The 21882-nt window shown below is 51.0% G+C and overlaps 1 protein-coding gene across 3 annotated transcripts in view; it reads left to right on the top strand.

The window, feature by feature from the left end:
* The window catches only part of SYNDIG1 (synapse differentiation inducing 1), a 118184-nt gene that overhangs the window by 14450 nt on the left and 81852 nt on the right, over positions 1-21882 (top strand). The window contains exon 2 of one of the 3 annotated variants that reach the window (XM_049699130.1): positions 6579-6699. The exons of the other annotated variants lie outside the window; for them this stretch is intronic. The gene's annotated coding sequence lies outside the window, so the exon portion shown is untranslated. The remainder of the gene's footprint in view (positions 1-6578; positions 6700-21882) is intronic. 3 annotated transcript variants of the gene reach the window in all.

The following is a 21882-nucleotide window of genomic DNA, read 5'->3' as shown; positions in this document are numbered from 1 at the left end:
TCTCAAAGAAAGTGATAGAATGTCTCACAAAGGGTCCAGCGCACCTCTCGGCAGGCAGCAGGCATAATAAACACGTGAATACATGTCCACATGTATAGACACACATAGTGTGCATGTATGCATGTGTGCACATGCAGGAATCATGCATGTCTCCTTCCTTCCATAATATCTTGCCCGGTGGGAGGTACAGTAGCTTGTTTGCAAACATGGGCGACAAGGTTCCTCTCATCTCCCCACACCCCCCCATTTGCACAGTGACACCCCACCCTCCCGTCAAGAGGGGGAGTCTATTTCTCCACCCTTGGATGTGGCCTGGCCACCTGCCTGACTTTGACCAACACAGTGAAGTGCGAGGGTGATGTGCTGGTTCTGAGAAGCCCAGGCTTCTTTGGACTCATTCTTCTGGACCTTGCCAGGCCTGTGAAGGAGCCCAGGTCAGCACATGGTCCAGCCAACAGCTACCAGGAGCCACCAGCCATGCCGGTGAGGCTGTCCTGGGCTCCCCAGCCCCAGTGGAGCCCCAGTGACTGTAGCCTCAGGAGTAACCCCCAGGACAGACCAGCCAAGAGCCAAGTAGCCGAGCTCCGCCCACCTGCTGACCCAGCGGATTGTGAGCAAATAAAACAGCTGCCATTGTAACCTGCTAACTTTGGGGGTGTTTGTTACACAGCAAGTAATAACTGACACGTGTGGCTAGAAAAGTGGGCTGAAAATACCTCCACATAAAAATATATGTTTGTACTGAATTCAACACTGCAGCCCTTGAGCAAACGTCGGATGGGAGTTCAGCAGGCCATCGCTCCCCTGCAGAGGAAAGGTGGGAAGTGACTTAGCCGGGAGCCCTGGGCCCCTGCGGGGGACGCTGCCCCACGTGAGCTGCTGCCTTCTCGGCACCAGACCTGGCAGCCGGGCAGACATCGCTCCTTCTTCACTCACACAAAGTGCTCAAAACAGTGCCTTGCCAAGCGACCTCCCCGTCATCAGCTCTCCGTGTCCCTTGGTGACCTAATTGTGGCTCCACTGCCTGGAGCGGGTTGAGAACAGGTAGACCAGATGGATGAGCACCAGAGCAAGGTGGCAATAATCATCCAGGCTCCAGACCGTCCTGCGGGCTCTGGGACCAGCTGAAGGGGGCCCGGCGGCCTCTGTGCTGCAACCTGTGGACGTGGGTGCAGAGAGCCCACCCCGTGCACACACTGACTCTGCTTAGAGAGATGGATCCCCGCTGAGTCGGCTGTCGCTGAGGGCTCTGTATTCTGGGCCCAGGTGCCTTATCGACCAGCTGAGGGGACCAGATATGAGGGTTTGCAGAACAGGAGTTAAATATGGAGGAAGACTCTCCACCAGGATTCTCAGCTAGAAGCACGGCTCCTGCGTTGGCCAGGGACTCACCAGGGTGCTGCCGGCTCTGGGACGAAAGGGCCAGCGTTTGATCCCCGGGTTACATGTAAAAAGCCTTTGCACGTTAGTCATCGTTTCTCCTGCAGTGACTCAGCCCTGTTCATGGTTTTGGCAAGTCGGAGCTGCCTGTGGAGGCTGAGACTCCTGCAGGTGCCCTGACCTAGAACTGGAGATCCAGCTCCTCTTAGAAGACAATATCGTAGGCAGACGAATTTCACGTTCCCTCCCCATTCCTTCACACACACGCACACACACACAGACGTATTCACAGAGACAACACTCATATACATACCAACACACACATGGATATATCCACTTACAGAAACACACTCACACCCTGAACAGTAGACTCTGCCGCCATGAACGTCACTTCCGGAAGGAGCTGCTCGTGGGGGCACCTGGGGGGACAGCAAGCCAGAGGACATTTCTGGGGACACAGACAGCCACGTGCCTGGACTGTATGAAGACACCTCGTGGAATGCTTTCTTCTTCGCTAGGTGGCCCTCCCTCTAGTGCCCCGGAGCCCCCGATTCGTCCAGCTGGCAGATCTGAACGTGGTCCCCAGGGGTGGGTCCGCTGCCCCTGTGCCCACAGATAACAGCAGAGGGGCAGCAGGGTGGGAGGTGGGCAGCCAGGAGCCTGAGAGCACATGTCGGGCGAGGACGTGGGCAAATCTGGGGCCCAGGCTTTTAGGTAAGCGGATTCTTTCCGTTCTGCTCCCGCGATGTCCAGTGGCAGGCGGAAGCAATGGGGTTTCTTCTGCCGTGTTCGGTCCTTCTGTGGGTTGGTCTGTTTCCACACGGGGAAGAGAACCGTTCCTGGAGGAGTTTATATAAGGCTTGTCTTTGCAGCTTCTTGATTTTTATTTATAGAGTTATTTTACCTAAAATAGCAGTTATGCTTTGCCTGTGAGCCCTCGGGATGGGGTTTGCTTGTGGCCTTTGGGAAATGGAGAGAGGCTGGGCCGGAGGGACGGTGGCAGGGAGGTGGTGTGCAAAGGGGCTGTGCTGGGGACTCCGTGGTCCGCCTGCCCGGGTCTGAGCCCTGGCCTACGCCTGGCCCTTGGCAAAGTTATTCAACCTCTCTGTGCCTCGTTCTCCCTATGAATGAAGAGGAGGCACCAGTTGCCCCCAGTGTTGTCTTGACGATTACCTGAGCTGAGAGGGGGCAGTGCTCAGCGGTGTTAGCCGAAGTCGGGGCAGCTCCCGGGGGCTGGCGCTGCCACATATGGGGCCTTAACCGAGAGTGGGCTATGCACGGGGCGGCCAGGTGATGCTGGGAAGCTGGGCAGCCGGGGTCCCGGTGGGCACAGAGGAGGGGGAGGCAGATGCCAAGTCAGCAGCCCCACCGGACACTCTGTAAACTTGGACCCTCTGTGTGGGGCAGAGCTAGGGAGCAGAGAAATCCCAGGGGATCCCGGACCGCCTCCCTGGCCCAGCAGAGGGGGCCCAGTGCAGGCGGTCCTGGACTTCCTCAGGGCCTGACTGCCATGCAGACGAGGGTGGCCGTCGAGGACAGGTGCCAGGAGAGGGCAGGTGGAGCCCTTTGTAACTCAAGGCTATGGAAACACAGAGGTGTCCTCACAAAAGTTAGGGAAACCCTGACTATTTTGCAAAAATCATCCTCTTTCCAGTTGCTGTGAAATCAGTTTTGTTGGAAGAATTAATTACACCAGCAAACCTGACCACGCGATCATCCCTGCTCTGAGAATTCGCACATTCATAATTATCTGTAAACCTTGTTAAAGGTTAAATGAACTCACTTCCTACAACGAGTTCCCTTTGGGGCATGAAACCCACGTGTGCACACACTGCCGTGAAGGTTGGTTCCCGGTTTAAGTGGATTTATTTTAACTGGATTTTCCCCCCAATCAAATATCCTTTGGAAACAGTAATCTCTTATATTAAAATAAGTTCTGGCAGTTTTCAGACGGCCTTTCCCTAGAGTCTCCATGCAGCTGCGGTTGGTCTGACCTCCTTGGTCACTTCTGCTGAGCTGACACTCTGTCCTGGTCCCCTCTGAGTCCGGGGTCACGGACAAGGTGAAGCCAGGGCCCCGTGGCAGAGACACGATGCCCACTCACAGTGAGTCCAGGTCGGAGCAGAGCCAGTGCCTCCTTTCGGGCCCAGCAGTGGCTGGTCTGGTGGTGAATCATGAAGAAGCGGATTCAGGCAAACGCTCAGGTGTGACGTGATGGTGGATGTGAATCAGTCACCTGGATCGGTGTGGGCTGGAGCCTTCCAGAAAGACTGGTTTTTCATCCTGCCAAGAGCTGAGCATTCCCTGGGTGGTGTGGGGACAGGCAGGCAGTCTAGACTGTGGAGGAAGCAGGCTCACGTGACAGGCAGACGGGCCATTGGAACGATCTATGTGGTGGACATGGTTGGCATCTGTAAGAGAACGACTTCAGGGCTGAGATCCTAAGGACAGGAAGGATCCAGCCGAGACAAGACATGCTCAGAGGGTGTGGGCACGGCAGCCGAGTCCCGATGGACCCACGCAGAGAGCCGGCCATGCTGAGGGAAAGGCGGGGCCGCGGGGCCTCTCCAGGCGGAGGGGCCAGGGCCAGGCTGTGTTCTGAGTCCATCGGGACCCTCGCAGGTGGTTGGAGCAGTAGCGAGAGGCTCTGGTTCCTGAGGGGTCCGACTCTGCTGTGTCCGTGAAGGGGAAGCAGGCGGGCAGGCCCTGGCCGGGGACTCCTGGGAGGGACAGGAAGAGGCGAATGGAGGATGGCTCAGGTCTAGGACCACGTGGCTGAGGGGCTTGGATGCCCATGAGGCAGGGCTCCTATTCGCTCACTGCTTGGTGTCCAGGGCCCAGAAGTGACCTGAATCCCAGCGGGCACTCCGAGCTGTGCAGAGCTGGGTCAGGGGTGGAGGGAGGGCGGGCTCTGCCTCGAGGCTCCGGGACTGGGGGGCTTGGGCCCCTGGGAGTGCCGGGCCGGCCGCCCGCTCAGAGGGGGCCTGGTGGGTGCCAGTGTGGACACCACCAGCATGTGGTGGGTACTGAGCCTGAGGACGGGCTGAGCCCACCCACGGGAGAGGCAAGAAAGGAAAGATGAAGAAAGGACCAGGCGTCCTCCTGGCTTGTGGAGTCTGGAAAGGAGACTTAGGATCAGCCCAGCTAATGGGAATAAGGGGCAACAGACACCGTGGGCTCGGCCCTGTGAGATCTCGGGCCATGGAGGCCAAGGCTGGAGGGTCTCAACCACCCTCTTCACTTACCAGGTGTGGGGTCAGGGAGGCTGGAGGGGGGCAGGGGCTTCGCCAAGAAAGCACACAGGCAAGGGAATTGTGTGTGTGAGTGTGGGATTGTAACGATGGATCAGAGATCACACTGTGGGATTGGGGTGTGAGGTGATCAGACAGTGAGAGATGTCAAGGTCCGTGGGTTGGAGCTCAGTGCTGGGGGCAATGGTGGAGGCCTGACGCTCCGGCAGGTGAGTGGAGGTATCAGAGAGAGGATGCTGAGGACGGGAGGGAAGCCCTTGAGAAGCCGGGGAGCTGGGTGGACCCTGAAACCACAGAACAGTGACATAAGAGGTGACCGGTGGAGAGACGGTGGCAGGTGTGACATCGCCCATTTGTGAGCGGTTCCTGCAGGTGGCAGGAGGGAGTGGGCAGGGTAGGGGCTACCAGGACTGGCCACGGGGAGGACCAGGGGCCCCATTCTGGTTGCTGGCCCCTCTGCTGTACAGAAGGCCAGAGTGGCTGTGCAGGGGAGCCCCCGCGTGCTGGGGAGGGGACCCCAGCATGGTACCACGTGGTTCTGGCTTTCTTGACGCCCCTGGCTGGGGGCACATGGCAGCCCTCCTCCCCCTCCGAGCTGGACCCACAGATGCCCTTTATCCCACGGGCAGGTGTGAGGTCCCTCCCAGCGTGCTAAGTTTCTGTGTCTGTGTAGGTGCCCCTGTTAGGAATGGTGTACACTGCTCAAATCAAGGTCCCAGAAATGCCAGTTCTCATTTGCTACCTAACACCAATCGGTTAGAAAGAGTTTCTATTTATTGGAACAGTCGCTCATGCACCTACTGTGATTGTGGTCATTGACATCGTACTGACTACACTTACACTGGATACATTTAAACTAAGACAAGGATTTGACCTGGCAAAGGACCCGTGTATCCGGGTCCTAGCAGCTCCCCTGCTAGGATGGGATTTGCCAACTCAACTCTTTGACCTGTGGAGAGGGAGGGGGGTCCCTCTGAGATGCTTCAGATGACAGGCCTGCCTCTGTGAGCAGGAAACGTCCTTCAGACCCCCCGCCTGCTGCCCAACTTGCTGGAGCTCAGCTACTTGACCGCCTTTTGGGGTCCCCTCCCCATCACCTCCTTTTGGGGAGATACAAAGCACTCATCCTTTGTTTCCCCCACCTCCATTTATGTCCTGGGCATAACCCAGTTTATAATCTGAGCCCACATCTTTCCATTCCCCACGGCTAACTGGTTCCCTGAGGGCAGCAAGCCTGGGTGTCACCTGGGGTGGGACCAGGAGGCAGCTTGGGTGAGACTCACCCCATTGACAATCCCAGCCTCAGACAGTGTCGATCAGGTTGGAAGAAAGACGGTAGAGAACCTTCCTTTCTGACAATCCAGTGGGGATTTACTCAGGCAGAACTAGGGCCAAATCCTAAAACCTGGCCCTCGCTTTCTTCAGGCGTGAAATAGGATCAGTTCTGTGTGATCCTAAACTTTTGGGGGGATTGATCAAGATCACCTTGGTGAGGTATATGAACCCCTAGGCTAACAGTAACTGCCCGATAAATGGGATTGTTACTATTTTATATTCAGTAACCTTTAGGTTGACCTATGCTGCAGAAGCAGCAGGAGAGGAACCCTGTCTCTTGCATTTCTGGGTGCATTTTAGGGTAAGCTTGTCACTTTCTGCCAAAAACCCAGCTTTGTGTTGATGGGGTTGCATGGAATCTGCAGGCTGACCTGAGGAGTGTGGCCATCGCGGCAGCGCCGTTTCCAGTCTGTGAACATGAAATGCCTCTGCCTTTACTTCGTTCTGTAATTTCTGTAATGGAGTCTGATCGTTTTTGGTGTACACATTTCAGCTTCTTCTGTTAAATGCATTTTATTCTTCTTGATTCTAAAAGTGTGGTATTTTATGTGATGGAATGAGGGTGGGCTTCCAACAGACCTGGGTGTAAACTCTGCCTCTGTTCCTGACCAGGTGTGTAACCAGCTTCTCTGGCCATCTGCTTCCTCCTCCATAAGTGGGCATCATGTCCCATGCTGGGGTCGGCGAGGTGATCACCCTGTTAATGAACGTGAGAGAACTCAGCACAGTGCAAGTAAATACTAGTTTTACTCCTTCCTTTACCGCATCTGCAGTGAAAATGATGATTTTTTTCCACCTATGACATCTTGTCCCCATACACTAAGTTAAAATACCCCCAACAGAGTCGAGGAAAAGAAGATCTGTCTGCTTTTGTACTTAAGATATTTTAAAATATTTTTTTAAAATACTCTTTTTTTAATTAAAATTATTAATGAGGTGGTTTACATATTTTTAATTTTTCTTTTTTTTTTTTTTTGGCTGTGTTGGGTCTTTGTTGCGGTGCGTGGGATTCTCATTGCTGTGGCTTCTCTTGTTGCGGAGCACAGGGTCTAGGCGCGCAGGCTTCGGTAGTGGTGGCACACGGTCTCAGTAGTTGTGGCTTGCGGGCTCTAGAGCACAGGGCCAGTAGTTGTGGCGCACGGGCTTAGTTGCTCCCCGGCATATGGGATCTTTCCGGACCAGGGCTCGAACCCATGTCCCCTGCATTGGCAGGAGGATTCTTAACCACTGCACCACCAGGGAAGCCCTCACTCTTTTTTTCTTTTGAGTGATATAATTTTTATCTATTTCTAATTTTCAATTTCTCCTTATCCCCTACCCCCGAAAAATCCCTTTGAGTTTTTTTTTTTTTTTTTTTTTTTTTTTGCCCTAGATCCAGCTTTTATGGGCTTACTAAAGAATTTTCTCTCGTCCAAGTAGCACTAATACAACTTTCATCATTTACTATCTCATTGCTGGCTCATATTTTCTTAGAAACATGGAATTTTTATAGGACATTAAGATCCAAGGCGGCATCCGTGTCCAGGCCCTGTGGGGCGTCATGCTTCACACACGGCTTCACCGTCTGGCTCCGTGAGATGCTTGGATAAGCACAGCTTTAAAGATGCTGACTCTTATCAGTGTGTCTATCTGAACATCAGTGCTGCCCCAGGAGGAGCACAGGACAGAGGACGTGGGATTTCTACTTAGAAGCCGCTGCTGGGGGTGATGCATTTCCCACAAAGCGGAATAAATTACACTAGTGATCTGACGCTGCCAGTCGGGACATGTGCTCAGGACCCCTGGGTGGGACCCACAGGAGCATTTTCTAATCAGTGAAGAAAATGGAAAGCAGAAACAGATGGCTTACCAACTCCACCACACAACCACTAAAAAACTGAAAAAGAATGAGATTTCCTCAAGCTAGCAAACATCTGGAATGATTTGGAGCTTTTAGGAAGATATATATCTACTGATCTAGGTACATAGTATATTTGCAGATTTCATATACTTAAGTATATTATACATTCTATTTTATACTTTATGTAGTACTATCTACGCTTTGCTTTGACTATGCTTTTATAGATAATGTACTAAAACGCCTCAAAATTATTATTTAATCGTGTTATGGGCTGAGTGTTTGTGTCCCCCAAAATTCATAGGTCGAAATCCCAACCTCAACTGTGATGGTATTTGGAGGTGAGGCCTTTGGGAGGTGACTAGGGTGAGATGAACCCTCATGATGGAATATTAGTAGCCTTAAAAGAGGAGGAGAGAGGTCTCCCTTCTGCAGTGCAGGTACCCAGGCAAGGCCGTGTGAGGAGGACACGGGGAGAAAGAGGCCGTTGCAGACTAGGCGGAGACCCTGGCCGGAAATACTGGCCCCTTGGTCTCAGATTCCAGCCTCCAGAGCGGCGAGAGGATAAACGTCTGTTGTTTAAGCCGCCCTGTCTGTGGTACCTTGATGGCAGCTCAGCTGACTTTGCATCATCCTCGGCACCGGCCCTGGGTGACAGTAAGATGTCGTCTGTGTGATGCAGAGTCCAGCCCTCAAGTTTGTTCCAGGCCCTGAGGCGGCTGTAAGCAGCCCAGCCGTGTCCGTTTCTGTGCCCAGCTGCCTTCCTAACAGGGAGCTGCACAGAGCAGAGGTTGGAGACGGGGCTCTGAGGCCAGATGGGCGGGGTTCAAAGTCCACTTTGCACTTACCAGCTGTCTGACCCTCAGACTTCCTGCCTGTGCCCCTCAGTTCCCTCTTCTGAAGGGGGTGGTGGCAATAACAGCACCCACTTTACAGGATGGTGGGGACAGACCAACTGTGAGGGGCTTGCCCACCTTGCCCCCCTGTTATCACCCATCACGCTTCGAGTGTACCCATGGAGGTAAACAAGACGGCCTCGCGGTCTCGTCCAGGAGTCTCGTGTGCAGATGCCTCTGCACCCTCACCTCTGGGAGCCCAAGTTCCTTATAGCAAAAAAACACCTGCCACTTTCTACCCGCCGCTCCTGTCCAGCAGTGGAAGCCCCCTCAGCCTGCACCAGGGCCGGGGAGCGAGGGCCGGAAGCGACCCTTGACCAGTGGTGGATGGGGGTTGGTGTGCAGAGGCCCCTCGGGTGGGATAACTCTGCCTGAGGGTTCTGCATGGTCCCTGGGCTCCCCGGCAGGATGGGGCCCAGCTGCCAGCAGCAGAAGCGGCTTAATAGCACACACCTTCCTGGCTCCTCTCTGCCCCCTGCCTTACTCCCCACTACCTGCCCGGTGTTTCTGGAACCACCTCCCAAATAAACTGCTTACACTCCAGTCCTTGTTTCCAGCCTGCCCGGCAGCCTCGGGCATCGCCATAGATGTGGAGTCTCAGCCCCACTGAGATGGTGGCACTCCTGGGAGGATGTGCTTGTCTCCTGCTCATGAGGTGAGCTCTGTCCCAGGCCGGCGAGGGCAGGGGCTGGGGTGTCACTGGGAGGCAGTGTCCCCTTGGGAAGCAGCCTTGCTTGTGCATAATGTCGCTGCCGATGTACAGAGCATCACAGCCTCTCAGGAAGAATCATCTCCCAGGCACAGACGGCAGTGAATCTGGACGAGACAGAACCTCTCCGGATGCTCACAAAGGAATCTTCTCCTGCAGAGCCAGCTGGGAAAGAATGTGACTTTGAAGCAAATATTCACTGGCCTCGGCAGATATTTTAGTGACTTTTAAGAGAAAGCGTCAATCCATGGACATCCCATCCAGAATCTCTTAAGAACATGTAACTTGCATTTCCAGATCAAACGTACATCCCCACGTACAGCACCATTTGGTCAGGAAGGTGTGAAGACCTGCCGGGCTGTCCTTGGCCATTAAAAGTGACAAAAATCAAAGGTCACAGAAGTAAGAAGAGCGTGCCAGCAACCATATTACAAAGAAACATGCTTCTGGGGTGTCTGGAAAGCACCTCCAAGAGTTTTATCAGTACTTATATTTATTCTGCTTTAAACTCTGACTGAGGTCTTCTCTGTTTATTAAATTAACTCTGACAAAGCTTGTTCCATGCTTATTCAGACGTCAGGGCATTAAGCATGTCACACTTGTGCTCCAAGTTTCAAGGACCCTTTATACCAGATGCATGAACCATCCTTTGCCCCAGATTCGTGGTCAGGGTCTCAGAAACTCTGTGGCCTTGAAGCAAAGCTGGTGAGCAAACCACACTGTCCCCTCCTCTGAGCTGCTCCTTCCCGCGGGCCATGGAGCGGGGCTGGCTTCCCTGAAGGAAGAAGGGCTACTGGGCTTCTGTGGTGGCGCAGTGGTTGAGAGTCCGCCTGCCGATGCAGGGGACACGGGTTTGTGCCCCTGTCCGGGAAGATCCCACATGCCGCGGAGCGGCTGAGCCCGTGAGCCATGGCCGCTGAGCCTGCGCGTCCGGAGCCTGTGCTCCGCAACGAGAAAGGCCACAACAGTAAGAGGCTCGCGTACCGCAAAAAAAAAAAAAAAAAAAAGAAGGGCTACTGATGGCTGGGAATCTACAATTGATGTGTAGCATCGATCACCCAGGGCGTGACAAGGATGCGTGGCAGTTAACAAGACTGATTTACCAACTCTCCAGCCCATCCCTAGGTGATACTAATGAGGTGAAGAGAAAAAGATTAGGGAAAAAATGAGACAGGACCAGGAGAGAGGTCAGTGCCCCAAATCCTATCATGGTGTCCAGAGCTGGCTGAGAGCTCACAGCAACAGTGCAAAGAGGGAGACACTCTGAGCAGCATGACTCATGGTGTCCAAGCGGTAAAAATAGCCCAGGCTCATGCGCAGCTTGTCTATTTCTGCTCCTGAGATGAGATGCAAAGTCCTCCTGGAAGCAACAATGCACTGCAACACACAGTGTCCCCCACACACCCCTGGGTGCCTCCCCACCCCGCTCCCAGGCCCTCTGCCCTGCTCCAGCCTGTCCACAGCTCCCACCCATGTCACTCACGTCTGCCTCCCACCCTCAGGTAGAGCGTGGGCTTCACGAGGATGTGGCTTCCTCGGTGGCCGCGACGTGCGTCCAGCACCAAGGACAGCGTCCAGCCGCCTGTGTTCCTGGCTGAGTGGATTGAGGAACTTTTCCTTTCGGCAGGTCTGATCCTTGCAAAGAAGAGACTGGCCTCCAGCCCAAGCAGCTCCTGCTGCAGACATGCTTGGCCTGTGGGTCTCTGGTGGCCTGTTTAGTGCAATACAGGCTGTGGCATTTCTAGTCCAAGGGTCAGATAAAGATGCCATGTATAAAGGGACCACATAAACAAACAAAAATGTTCAAGGAAGCCCATGGAAGGGAGCTAGAGAATAGAGGGAACTGAGACAAACTGAGGAAACCCATGCAGACCGCCTGTGGGCTGACCAGTCTCCACCTGGCCCCTCGGTCCCCACCTATGGCTGTGAGGCTATTAGGGGGCTGGTCCTTGGGCGTTTATTTTTCCCACTGTGAAGCGTGGACATTCTTAAGTTTGCAGTATTCTTCAGAGTGGATCAAGACCCAAACTTGAAATCTGTAGTTCGTGAAGAGTAACTTACTCCAAGGAAGTGAAAAACGGCCGGTAGGGCTGGAGCACGGAAAGCTGGCGGTGGTCGGAGTTGAGGTGGAGAATTAGACAGGGGTTGGCATGTGCTGGGCCTCTCAGGCCTTGGTCTGCATCCAGGAGTGGTGTCACTGGCGGGACTTACACAGGGTGTCACCAGCAACTGCCCTGGCCAGGAATGGGTATGGGAGGAGCTGGAAGGTGGCGGGGCTGGCCTGGGTCAGAGACGTAATCGCAGGACGGCTCAGTGACTTGATTTTGACTCAGTGAGGAGCAGATGGTGGTAAAATAGGCTCCCAGGTTTGGGGCTCGTACAGGTGGACAGGTGGTGGCTGTTCACGGACACACGTGGGACGAGAGCCAGCAGAGGGCTTGGGGTGCATTGAGTGTGACGCTCTTGAGAGGTCCTGGTGGGGATTCTAGGGGGTCTGGTGGGCAGTGGCACGTGGGTGAAGCATTTAAGGGCTGGACGGAGGAGGTTGGCCTGGCAATGGGGGTGGGGACACCTGGGGCGGGGGCAGAGCAAGAGAGGGGGCCGTCAGGGATGCCTCGAGGAGATGGCCTGGAGGAGAAGAGGCTGTCGGGGGCTGTTTCTGGAGGTGGAGGTGATGAGGCATGAAAGCCTCTTCCTGGTCCATGGTGGGGGGTGGGGGCAGGACCAGCCTGGTCCCTGCACATCCATGCCCCAGATCTGCCCCCTCACTCAGCTTCCCAGCTGGATTCGGGTGGAGTGCAGGCGACCAGATGTCACGCCTTGGGGTTTGTTTTTTGGCGGTGCTGCAGCATCATTAACAAAAGTTGAGTTCAGCGGGATCCCAGGCGGCCCCCACCCATTCTGTTCTGTCGCCCTTCGCCTCCCTGAGCTGGCTGGGGCGATGTGCCGACTTGCAGGGCTCTGCGTTCTCCTAACGGGAGCAGGTCTGGACATGAGAGCAAAGTGGGCTGGGGCTTCTCAGGAGATCCGAAGGCCCAACATGGGAGGTAAGGGCAGGCCTTACCCGCAGCACCTGAGGCCAGGTTTTAGGCGTCTGTGGATGGTGACGTGTCATTCGAAGTTTCCCTCCTGCTAAATGCTGTGGCACAGGGGGAACCAGAGGCTGGGTCTAAAACAACATGGCTAAAGGAGGTGGCTTCCTCTGTCGGTCCAGAATATGTGTCCCAGGATGACAGATATAAAAGAGGGGCTGTGACATAGTCTCAATGCTGACTCTGAGGGGGTGTGATTAGTCCCACCTGTCCAGCCCTGGCCCCAATCTACCCGCATCGTTCAGCGTGACACACCAGGCTCCGCTGATGGATCACCTCGGGGGGGGGAATCTTTCTAGGTGATGCAGCCGCGCTGAGGGCAGGGGGTGGGGTCTGTTAATCCAGGCAACTTGTAAGACCAAGGGCACGTGGGATGAGGTAAATTTACACCTTTATCCCAAATATGCCCAGTGTCGGAGGAGCAGCGCTTCCACGGCGCAGGAAAGAAAAACACATGCAGGGTCACAAGTCAAGTTGTCCAGAAACCGAGCCAGGTTTAGGAGAAACAACGTCCCCGGAGACATGAGAGGGTGACAGCAGCTGTCCCTACACCAGGGTTAAGGAGGCCAACGTCCTGGTGTAACATCACTTTTTCCCCTGAAAGCTGAAGAAATAAATTCTCAAACTTGAAACTTCCCAGAATTCAAGTTTCTTGAAGTCGTGTAACATTAAGGGCTGGCAGGAAACATCCTGATACAGAAGCCCCAACAGGTCATAGCTGGAGAAGAAAGCATTCCAGGCGTGGCCCCGCCTGCAGCAAAGGTGCCTGGTGACCTCACTTCCAGGGAGCGGCTCTCCGCGGACCCGCCCGGCTCATTGTCAAGGGTCAGCCCACTGGCAACCAGGTCCAGTGTGTGGGGAGGTCATAGCACCTGGTCCACGGAGCTGAGGCCACTCCTGGGCCACTGACTCCTTCCACAGCCCACCAGACACCTGGACCAGAGGGTACCTTCTGCTGCTTGCCGTGATGAGCGCCGCAGGCATACGGGCAGGGGCCGTCGGCATCTGCAAATCCAGGAACGCAAGAACTTCCTGATTCTTCATCTTTATTTTCCGGTGGCTCCTGAGGGAGAAGCAAATAGAGGCAGGGTCAGTTTATCCCGGGCTGCTGAGAGCCTGGGCTTTTCTGAAAGATGCTGTTCAGAGCTCAGGCCTTAGGCCCCCCTTTGTATGAAGCCTGCTCCTAGCCTGGCCCTCTGCACCAACAGGAACCCAAATTCGCCACGGTCGGAGGGCTGTGAGCATGGGAGCCCCAGGGGAGGGGGCCACGGAGCCCAGAGGAAGCCCCTCGCTGCACCTGCTCAGCACACAGGACAGGTGTCAGCGAGGTGGCAGGTCCCTCCTCTGACTTCTGGGGACCCCTCTGCCGGAGAAAAGAAAGTGAGCCCCCGGCGGGTGTGAGCAGGGCGCCCACAGCAAGGCCAGCCTTCTCCACCAGGAGGGAAGCAGCCTGCGCTGGCCTCCTGCAGGCCGTCTGTCTCCTCCTGGTCTAGGACGCACTGTGGATGGTTTGCCCAGAACTCGTGGATCCCAAGCAAGGAGCTCAGCGCCAAGAAGGGCGGGGCTTAGGCACGAGGTGCTATGTTCCCGCAAATCCAGGAAGCCCTAATCAGGAAGGTCAGCCAGCCGTGATCCCTCGTAAGAGCCGCGGCCCAAAGGGGCCGCTCAGGCATAACAAGAGAGAAGGGTCTGGGTCTCCCTGAGGCACGTGTGGGCCTAAAAGCAAAGGCCAGTAAAGAAGTAAAGAAACCTGCCTGAGAAGAGGAGGGGATAAAACAGACTAGGGAGGTGAGAAGGAGGTTAAGAGGTGACCCAGTGGTTAACAGTGGGGAAGTGGAAAGTTAGAATTAGGAATGATATTTAACTGTCAGATAGCTTAACTCTCCAAGGAAGAAAAAAGTCAACGAGATGAAAAAGATTGAAGATAAATGTTAAAACAAACAAAAACCATAGAGGCAACAAAATTAAGAGGAAAGCCTAGAAGTTAAAGATTGAAATTTAAAATAAAAACAAAAACCAAATGAGCACACAAATGTTAAGACAAGACTAGGAATTGGAAGCTAAATAGATACAGTTCTTCAAAATGATTAAAAAAAACAAAAGACATGATTGTTCCAGCTCCCAGCCCCACCTACCCACAGGCACGCTCTGGCATACTTGTGAGAATTGAAGGGAAAAGGAAATAAATAGAGGTAGAAGTAAGGAGCCTAAAGATTAACTTAAAGAGTATTGCCACCAGGCCAATAAGAAATAAAAACACAATTGCAGGGATGCCAAGTCCCACAACAGAATGCATTCATTGTGACTTAAGAAAGTAACACGGCGTAAAAAGACCATAAATAAAATGTATGAAGGATTCCAAAGGCTTGCGGTGTAAATCTCTCTCCGGAGTATCACTTTACTGTATGATATCCCTGGGTCCCTGTAATTTTTGCAGAAACCCCTGGCACAGATGCCAGTTGCTCAGAATTTATGACCAGCTGGGCTGCAGACATGTTTTATTCAGCCCCAGAGGGGTTCAGTGATTCAGTGCCCACGTGCATACACACACACACACACACACACACAACTTCAATTAGTTGTCATTTTAAAATAAATCTGGGTCTCTGGTTTCTTGTGAACTGTTTATTCTTTTTTTCTCCCTCAACTTATTTAAAGGTATACTTTTTATTCATATTGCTAGGTATGACTCTTAAAATTTTAATGTGCATTCCTTAATGTACAAACTAGAGTTAGTGCTGTCATCGTCCTTCTCCTCAGTGATATAAAGATCTTAGAATCCTCCTCATGCCTTGCATGATTGTTCAGGATTTCTGTTCCCTCTCGCTTTGTGACACCAGAATTCATCATTATTGCTGCATGGCTGCTGTCATCTTCTGTAGTCAATGCTTATTAATGATTGATCACATTTCTCCCTTCCTTACGTCTTCACCTCATTTCTGCATTCTGCAGTCAATTTCCTTTGGTCTGGAGAACATGCTTCAGTAGCCTTTTCAGTGAAGGTCTGTTGGTGGTTTATTCTGTCTTTGGCCAAATGCAGTTTGTTCTCATTTGTGAAGAATAGTTTAGTTACTGAATTCTAGGTCCAGAGTGTTTTCGCACTTTCTCTGAGGTCTTTTTGATTTTTTTACGGTTTCTATAGCTGTTGTTGAGAAATCTACTCTTGGTTTGCCTTTTTCCTAGAGACAATCTATATATTTTCCTCTTGTCAGGATCATATTTTTTGTAGTTTTACTCTAAGATGTATAGGTGTGGAATTACCTGCATTATGTGCTTCTGAATCTGCAAATTTACATCTTTCACTAGTTCTGATAAAATCTCAAATCTCTTTAAACGTTGCTTCTTTCCTTCTCAATGTTCTCTGGAATCCCAGTCTCTTCCTGTAGTATTTCTATCAGTTGATTAAGGGACCTTCTCATTTTATCTTCCTGTCTTCTCATCTGTGTTTCATGTTTCTCACTGTATGCTGACTACAGGCAGTAACAGCACTGCCATATTACTGTTCCTTAATTCCCTCATCAGATACGTCCAGTGTGCTCATTAACTCCTCCGTCGTGTTTTAAATTCAATACATATTTTTACTTTAGGAAATTCTAATTTGCCTAGACTCTTTTGATAGCGTGCTTTTCTCTATGTGGTTTAGTGCCTCCTTGCACGCCTTGAACATCGTAAAGCGACTTACCGTATCACCTCTTTCTTACTGTCCTTTATCCAAAGTTCTTGGGAGGCAGCTCCATCCGCTGACACAGGCACATGGTGGGTTGTTTCTTGGTAAATTTTAAATGTTTATACTGTGATCCATCTCACTGGAACTCTGAAAATTCTGGCTGAGGATTTACTGAGGGGAAGGTGCGTCTGGCAGGTGCCCAGGGGGTCCCCGACTTGAGACCATTTTTTAATGTGAGTTTCTCAGCTTGAGGGGTTTCCTGACCACGTGCACAATAACATTTCAGACCTCGGTTCTGCATGATGTGCAGTTTCCAGCAGAGAACGTGCCACAGTCTCAGGCCCACACTGTGCTGATGGGCAGTGATTCTAGGCAGTGCTTTCACTGCACGTGTCATCCTTTGAGGAGCCCATCTTTATGTGGGGCCTCAGTCCCTACTCCTCCCGGAGGGACCACTACAACCCAAGCCCAGAGAGACTGGCCTCTCCCGAGAGAGGCAGCAGCAGCAGCTCGGGTTTCAGACTCTGTATTTCGCATCCGTCTTTAACATTTCTGCCCCTGAATATTTCCCTTGCTCTCTTGTGCGCTCAGCTCTGCCTTTTGAAGCATCTGCTGCTATGCAACGTGGTCAGATGCTTTGTTGCAGAAGGTTACACATCGTGTACACAGTCTGCCTCAATGGAGAAAGCAGATTTCTCCCGAGAAATGAGATGATCTGGTGACACCAGGACTGAAATAGGCTAGAAACATGGGTGGGGCAAGTGCTCTGCGGTCAGCCGCTAATCTGTCACTTGGAATATTATCCTGGTCCCTGTGCTGGTGTTTGTGATCCAGCCTCATTCGGTGCCTATTTTTTCTAACTTTAAGGCTCACTGTGTCGAAGCCCGCCAGCTAAGACCAGCAGGAGCACAGCCTGGAATCAAATGAAAGTGGCCGTATTCAGCCGCTGCCACAAGTCAAGGGGGGGCTGCGTAGATTCTCGAGAGCATCCTCAGAGGAGGAGGGTCCTGACGATTGGGGCTGGTGCTCAGTGATTCTCAGGAACAATTGGGGAGGGGGCAGTGATGGGGGTGACACTGCAGAGAAGCCTAGACAGGAACCTGTATCCAAGCAGCGGGGCTGGGACGGCCGTTGGTGAGAGAGGGCATCACTCAGAAGCAAAGGCTGAGGCAGGTTTGTGGCTGCAGTGGGTTTTTTGTGCAGAAACAAGAATTTTTAATAGGAATTCTCTGTGTCCTGGTGGAAACACTGTATCACCAGCAAGGCTGATTTTTCCCTTACCTCACGTCTTGGGACTTAACTAACCTTTCGGGGAAATGTTTTCGTCAAAGAGAAACCCCTTGTTCTGAAGGAAAGCTCGGCTCTTCTGAAGCTCCTGTAGGAGGAGCAGCTGCCCCCTGGCCCTGCCTGCGTCCCAGCCTCTGGTTCCTGCCGCGTCCTGTGTGTGACGGCCTGAGCATCCCCGAACTCTGCGTCTTCACTCATAAAGCCCCATCCACTGCACATTGAGGAATTCACCTGAGAAGTAGCCGGTTCCCATCTGCTGCAAGGTAACAAAATTGATGAAGCAGCCGGTGACCTGCGATGAGGTCCCCACCCCGGCCTCCTAAGGCCTTTGCCCTCTGTCGTTGGTCCAGGCAGGCCCAGCAGGCTCCCTTACTCCAGTTGTGTTTGCTAGGTGTGTGGAAGCCGCCAGACTGGCAGAGGGACTGAAAATACGCAGCGGGGAATAAGTCTGAGATGTCGCCCACGCCTGGGTGAAAGGTGACTTGCTCTGTCTAAGGCAGACTCTGGTGCATGCATTTCGGCTACTGATGTCGCACGTTTCTCAGGCCGAGCTGGCCCTGGGCTTCTCACACGAAGGTCTGGAAAGCAGCCTGAGCGTTTATTGTGTTAATTAGAAAGTGGGCCGTGGACCCAGTGTGAGATTGTGCTTCCATTTCTGAATCCTTGTAATAAAGAGTGTTTCTGGGTTAAAGAAGCCCTTCGTTATGGGGAAAATGTGAGGGAATGTCATTTTTCGTTTTTATGCTTTTAGTGTATTTTAGCAAATCTGAGGGTTAGTAATACCCCATTGCATGGGAAAGAGCAAACCCCTCTCGCAGTCTGTTCTTGTGGGTCCCTGAGGTCTCATGCTGCCCCCTAAGCATCTTTCTGTAGACGGTTTATGATGTGAATGAGGACCTGGCCGCGTTCTCCTTCTGGATTCATTTCTGTGAATTTGGGATGGTAAGAAGCATGTCATTCTTACAGCTTTCTTTTTACTCTTTTCCATGAAATGGATCCTAGCAACAGCCAATCCACAGGCCGCTTCTGTGTGTGTCTCCTCTGTGGATATAGAGGGGCTGCTGTGTGGCTCCTTTGATCCTTTGGTAATTTTATTCCTCATGAAACTCTGGTCTGCTGGGTGCAAAGTCAAGTTCTCTCTCCCTCTGTCTCTCCCCTGCGCAGTCACGTGTGTGTGTGTGTGCACGCACACACACGCACACACATCCCTACCACCCCACAAAGCACAGGATGTAACTACTGCAGGTTAAGCCTATTCAGTAAGCAGCCCACCCGAAAGGATTTTCTGAGTAGATGTTGCAGTCTGAGGTTCTCTTTAATATTGTATTTCTCCAGTTCTAATAGGCACTGTCTTCACACTTCAACGTTTCTGAAATTTTGAAATAGGGACGCATCTTACTATCAATGGCTACTGAGACTTGTTGAAATATGACAAGGGTTTTCCCTGAGTGTATCTTTATGTATGTGAGCAAATTTAAGTGAATATTGACTGCACAAAACAATAACAAAGTATTATAGCGTTTAAATATATATACTTAATATAATTATATATTTTTAAAATAATATTTTGTATATATTATATATATATGATTTTAAATAAGGGCAATAATAGTACTGAATTGGGGGACTGTAATCTGAATTAACATGTTCTAAGGTTCTTGTATTTTCCAGCAAGTGGTAAAAGAACTAATTTATATTAAACTCAAATAACTTCAAATTTACTGTACCTTATTGGCTTGGACGCCAAAGTCGTTGCTTCCTTTTTTGAAGAAAGTCATTTTTTTTAATGTGGTTAAATGCACATTACATAAGATTTACCATTTTGACCATTTTTAGATACGCAGTTCAGTAATATTAAGTATATTCACATTGTTGTGCAATCATCACCCCCACCCATCTCCAGAACTTTTTCGTCATCCCGAATTGAACCTTATATCCGTTAAATAATAATTCCCCTTCCCCATCCCCCAGTCCCTGGTAACCACCACCCTGCTTTCTATCTCTATGAATTTGACCAGGAGGTACCTCCTAGAAGTGGAATCATACAGTATTTGTCCTTTTGTATCTGGCTTATTTCACTTAGCGTCACGTTTCCTCCGTGTTGTAGCACATGTCAGAATTTCCTTCCTTTTTAAGGCTGAATAATATTCCATTGTATGGATGTATCACATTTTGCTTATCCTTCATCTGTTGATGGGCACGTGGGTTGCTTCCACCTTGTGCCTGTCGCGATTAATGCTCTTACGAACACAGTGTGCAAATATCTCCTGGAGACCCTGCTCTCGGTTCTTTTGGGTAAATACCCACAGGTGGAATTGCTGGATCATATGCTAGTTCTCTGTTTAATTTTTGAGGAACCACCAAACCGTTTTCCATGGTGGCTGTACCATTTTACACTCCTACCAGCAATGCACAAGGGTTCCAATTTCTCCACAATAAGTGACTTAAAAAATATTTTGGTGGTTATTTTAGCAAGGATAACAAAGGCACAGTAAAATAATAAGTAGTAGACAAAATTAGCAGTGAAAATTCCAGACCTCTCACCTTGACTCCTAACACATCAGTCATACCCCCATCTTGCTCCCCAGAGGCCACCTGTCCCTCTCGATAGCCATCACGACACCTGTACTGCTGGGTGCATCTGGTTTTTTCTTGCTCTGTTGGCTTTAGATTCTGTCCAGTGGACTCCCTGCTTCGACAGGGGAGAATTTCTCTTACTGAAGGCTAGAATGAAGATCACTAATATTGCTGCCCATCTCCTTCCACCTCCCCCAACCTTTCTGGTGTGTAATTTTGAATTCTTCTGTCTGTTACTATTGTATCTGTAAATGGACGTGATTAAACCCCCATCTCCCATCTTCCTACCAGGCAGGAGGAGGCCGTGGGTGGCACGCTTGCCCACTCTTCTTCCCTCATACCATGTGCCTTCCTGTGAGCTCGGCTGTTTCCTGAATTAACTCTGGGGTGAGTGTGTCTCGCTTAGTGGCTGTGAGTCAGATCCTGAAATCAGGCTTCCTGGCTGTGACTCTGGCTCTGCTTGCAGGTGAGGGCAGGGTACTCAGCCTCTTGGTCCTTAGTTTCCCCATTGATGGAATGAGGATAACGGTAATACCTACCTCAAGGGGTTATTTTGAAAATTAAACAGGATAATCCTTATAAAGGTTTTAGCACAGTGCCTGGCATTTAGGAAACGCCCAGCACTTCTTGGCCAAAATGATGATGATGACAACTTGGTCAGGACTGGTAACCTTTAAAATCTGTTTTTTAATTATGTAGATTCCAAATGTTAAATTATTAAAGTTATCATCATGATTCGATAAATATTACTGACTGTAAACTCAAGTTGTAGTGATAAAATACTATTTCCTCTGTACTAGTTGCCAGTAGCAGACCTCCTGTACCAGAAGAAGAAATAGTCTTAGTGTCCAGGTCAAACGGGTTCTGCCCTTTTATGTTCCAAAGCTGCCCCAAAATAGTGAGAAATTTTGTTTTCTTTGTATTTAGACACATGGAACTCTTGTACAGTTTTTCTGGTTGTGTGTTTCTCCTGCAGTTTCTAAATAACCTTCTTTTAACATTGAGAGAAGAACCCTGTCCCTTCATCCAGCATCACTGGTGTCTTCTAGCACCGTGTTTTTTCTGTCTTTCCTGTTGTTGAGGAAACAACACAACAAACATAATTTGCCTTTGTGAAGCCCACAGATGTTTGTTATAAATTAAACAGATTGCTGCAAGAAAGCTGCTATACAGGGATTTCTTTTTATTCATTTCTGGATATTCACTGTTTCTTTTATCCCTGATTACCCACTTCTTTGGTTTTCACAGTCACTTTTTTTTCTGGAGTAAATGTGTGAGCAACTTATTTAGAGAGGGCGTGTGCGAGGTAAATATTCTGAGTGCTGAAAATATTTACCATTGTTGTTCGGTTTCCTTTTTGTTTTTGCTCACACTCGAATGATTGCTTGCTGGGGTGCATAACTTAAAGTTTTTCTCCCCACTTTGAGGGCACGACCCCACTGTCATTCCAGCCTGTGTTGTTCTAATGAAAAGTCAGGTGTCAGCCTGTGTGCCCGTCCCCTCAGCCACCACCCGTTTCCCCCCGGATTCCAAGCTTCGGCCACCTCGTCCCTTCCTTCTTTCAGCTCTACTGTGGCTTTTCAAAATTCTTTAAGTATTTATTACTACTTTCTTTTCTAGCAAGACCTTTCTTATTCTTTTTTCTTTAATAGATCTTTATTGGAGTATAACTGCTTCACAATACTGTGTTAGTTTCTGTTGCACAACAAAGCAAATCAGCGATATGTATACACATGTCCCCATATCCCCTCCCTCTTGAGCCTCCCTCCCACACTCCCTATCCCACCCCTCTAGGTCATTGCAAAGCACTGAGCCGATCTCCCTGTGCTATGCTGCTGCTTCCCACCAGCC

Source organism: Orcinus orca, chromosome 16 (genome assembly GCF_937001465.1).
Source record: "Orcinus orca chromosome 16, mOrcOrc1.1, whole genome shotgun sequence".
NCBI lineage: Eukaryota > Metazoa > Chordata > Mammalia > Artiodactyla > Delphinidae > Orcinus > Orcinus orca.
The sequence above is the reverse complement of the archived record's forward strand: the minus strand, read 5'-3'. Positions and strand labels throughout refer to the sequence as shown.